Consider the following 3,760-nt stretch of genomic DNA (forward strand, 5'->3'; position numbering starts at 1 on the left):
TACCAGTTAAATACTGTGAATTTCACGGTACGTTTCTTACAGTGAAGAGTAAGCAATGAGGTTCAAAAGACAATGAAAATGAAAGAGGTTATGGCAATAGTATATTTTGATATTGAAAAGGCGTATGACTCTATGTGGAGGGATGGGTTGCTCATCAAATTGAGTAGAATGGGTGTTGGAGGGAGAATGTATAACTGGATCATGGCTTTTTTATCAGACAGGAAATTCAGAGTTAAAGTAGGGGCAGAGCAGCGCCATATAGATAGAGGAGTTACGACATCTCCGTTCACTCCAATGGACCAGTTTTTTTACAGCAATGATCGTGCAGCCCTTAATAGTTCCCCGGAAGTTAGCTTGCCGCTGACTTCCTGGGAACTATTGACGATCTGCGGCTAGCGACACAGTAGAGTTGCAGCATAATAGACCGTTCGTGATGGACTTTTAAAGGTAAGAAGACGTTTAAAGATTTATATTGCGGATATTATCAGCACATCTGAGTCAAATGAACATGTGTATTAAAGGATGTTAGTGGATTATAACGTTTACAGATAACAGATTAGGCTAGGATACCGGATAAAGTTAGCAACACACGTTAACCATGAACAGCCTATTCATCCGTTCTCCTAATGTTATTTCATCCAACGTTGTGGAATTAGAGAAAAGGGGCTTCTTAACGTGCTTTTATGTGGGGTGGAGGGAGTTAAATATTAGTTAAATATAACATTGGGGCGTGTGATTGTAGTGGGTGGAGGTGGTGAAATGAGGATATCCATTTTGGAGTTCAAGCTGGTATAATATAGTTAACGTTACACCAGCCGCGGCGCCAGGATTTCAATTGTGGGTGGGCCAATGTAATTTCGGCTGGGCCTGTTCTAATAGATGTTTCTCGTTAACAAAAATGTAATAAAAATAAATGCCTGCATATCATTGTAGGCAACTGTGTAATGCATATTTCCTATAGTAAAGACACTTTTTCTAAACCCTTCTCTTTTCAACATTTTCACTTATGAGAAGCTTAAATATTATTTAAATGATTTAGCGGCACGCCGCAATGAGGCCCCGGCTCCACGAGGACGAAAACGGGTTGAATCCGCATATTTCTCATGCGTATAGCCCTCTAAGCTCGACGTGTGTTATACTGCATGTTATTTAGTTTTGGTTAACAATACATTGATACGTTTAGAAACAAAGAGCATACAACGGCAGAATATGGAATAATGAGCGAACACCTGATGTGTGTCTGTGTGGTAAGACCGCAGCGTGCTGTCCTTTAGCGGATCTAGCGAAGTGAGCGGCCGTGCGCAAAAGGCACTGGTTCTCTGACGCGGCACTTTTCAGAGGCTGCAGATTTATCATTAGGCTACTTCCTTCTGATACTGCAGAGCTTTCATGAGCTGAAGGTCTATACGTTTCATACTAAAGCAGCTGGGCAGCAGATACTGTTGCTTCACACTCATAAGCTTTGCTGATGTGGGCTGGAGAATGCCTGCCGCGTCTGGGTGCGCTCTGGTAGTTGCAAATGGCATGACATTTTAGCTCTACGTTTCTTAATCATTTCCCCAGATATTTAGTCTCAATATGAAATGAGGAATCTCTTGCTTTGCACACGTGAGAATTATGTCCGGTAAAACTTTACGTGTTCCCGATTTTTCTCAATGATCTCTCCCTGTCGGCCCTCTGGGTTGAGTAGCTGATGGAGGATGGTTCCATGGTCAGACTTCTCGCACTGTCTGTAGTTTGTATTTCTCTCCATAGCTATTGCATGAGCTGCGCTGCATTCGTGTTTACTGAGAGCATAGTCGATATGTTTCCAGTCCCTGTAACCATGGCGACTGAATGTATCTTCTCCGCCGGCCCCGCCTCTCTCACTAAAATGCCGGTGTTGTGCCAAATTATGCCCCCCTGTCATGAAATGCCCCCCTTAAAAATATGCTGACAAAGACTATGTAACATTTGTAAACATATATTTTGATTATTATGTGACAAATATGTAAAATTAAACAATACATTTTAAAGCACGTGTATACAGACAGGACGTAACAATAATAACAAAAAAAAAAGATTTAAAAAAAAAATTGAAAAGGAAGTGACGAATGAATTTCGACACCACTACCATCAAATACGGAGCGAAAAGTTTAACCACAACAATCAAGACTATATGAGCTACCACTAAACAACTCACAGTCTGAAAATTACCATTAATAAAAACCCTTAATGTTTACTTTTCGTTTTAAACATCGTTTTAAGGTGTGAACGTGTCATTTAGAAATGCGCGTTCCCGTGACAAGGGGGGCATTTCATGACGGGGGTGCATAATTTGGCACAACACCGGCACATTTGACAAAACACACTGTCCTTGCTAATGCTATACTCCAAGAATGTGTAGGCCTACTTGTCATACCAGTGGGCAGCGGAGCTCCTTTTCTTTTGTCCGAAAAGTGTCTGAGGGTACTTTATGAGCTTTGGCTGTGTAGCCGCCGGGTCATCTATGGCTGAGAGGTCCGGCACTGGGATGCTATTTTCTGTTGACCTGCAACGGGTGCTACGTCCCGCAGAGGGACTGAGCTCAGCTGGGGCACAACATTAAACACACTCTCGTCTCTCTAAGGCGGCACCTGCTGTGAGGATGACTCTTCTTACTCTTTCAAATGAAAACCTGAACATCGATTGTTGTGACATCGTTAGTGAGTGCGGTATATTTTTTGTGTCTGTCCAGTCCACTGTCCTCCTTCATCTGCGCGCGCCCGCGAGACGTTCTACGATGTGTTTGCTCCCGGGCTTCCACTATGAGTTCGGTCCAAATTCACATTTTACGTTGCCTGATTACATTAATTCATGTTGCTTTTAATTTTCTACGTTTTTTTTAAAGGGAAACACATGTTTGCTCTTATTTTATTATGTAATCGTTAGTTTATAAAATGTTGGAAACTATATTTTCGCCCAGTCATTTTTGATCAATGAATGGGTGGGCCCAGTGACAGAGTGGGTGGGCCTAGGCCCAGTAGGCCCACCCATAACGCCGCGGCTGCGTTACACAATAATAAGGAAGAGAGCTATTGTTGTGATACATCGCTATTGATATGGATTTAGAGTGCATATTTGAGACTTCCAAACAGTAAACAAAAACGTAACTTATGGGTGAGTGTTTTTAGCAGAGCCATATAATGTCCTTGTGATTCTGTTGATTATTACCTGTCTGTATTGTGTTGCAGCTCAGCTGATTTTGGATTGATGGCAAAGGGAGAGGGACTTAAGTGAGAGTGAAAACACAAGGTAAGTTTAAAATAGGTCAGCAATTTCCCATCATATAGGTTGCTAGAAGTATCTAACCATTTCTCCTGTCTTTGCCTCCCTCTTTCAGCACAAGAACCCCAGGGGGATTCAATGGAGCCTGAAGACCTGCAATGAGACCCTCACCCTGCACCTGAGTCTCAACTCCCAGAGTTTTGCAAGCCTCTCCCTGTTCCTTATTTTTATTAAACAGACATTAAGCTTCCCAATGGTGTGGTCTTCGTTTTGTGAAAGATATGATTACCTCACGTATTTATTGAATTCCATGTATTTACAATGGATGTTCCTAAAACAACACTTTTAACGTCATCGTGTTGCTGCTAGTCCATTGATAGTCACCTGTTGGTCTCCTGTCCTTTCTGAAAGTCATAAAGAGTACATTAGTCATTTAGATTACTTATGTCCTCAAGTACCATGGGATTACTGAAACCACCATGAATTTAAAAAATGGTAGAAATTAATCTAATCT

The 3,760-nt window shown here is 41.8% G+C and overlaps 1 long non-coding RNA gene across 1 annotated transcript; it reads left to right on the forward strand.

Annotated features, from left to right (window-relative positions):
* Nucleotides 1-3,215: 3,215 nt before the first annotated feature.
* LOC117487140 lies at nucleotides 3,216-3,496 on the forward strand. Its single transcript, XR_004556348.1, has 2 exons — nucleotides 3,216-3,273; nucleotides 3,362-3,496. It is a non-coding gene; the product is annotated as an uncharacterized LOC117487140 (long non-coding RNA).
* Nucleotides 3,497-3,760: the final 264 nt, after the last annotated feature.

Source organism: Trematomus bernacchii, unplaced genomic scaffold (assembly GCF_902827165.1).
Source record: "Trematomus bernacchii unplaced genomic scaffold, fTreBer1.1, whole genome shotgun sequence".
Taxonomy (NCBI): domain Eukaryota; kingdom Metazoa; phylum Chordata; class Actinopteri; order Perciformes; family Nototheniidae; genus Trematomus; species Trematomus bernacchii.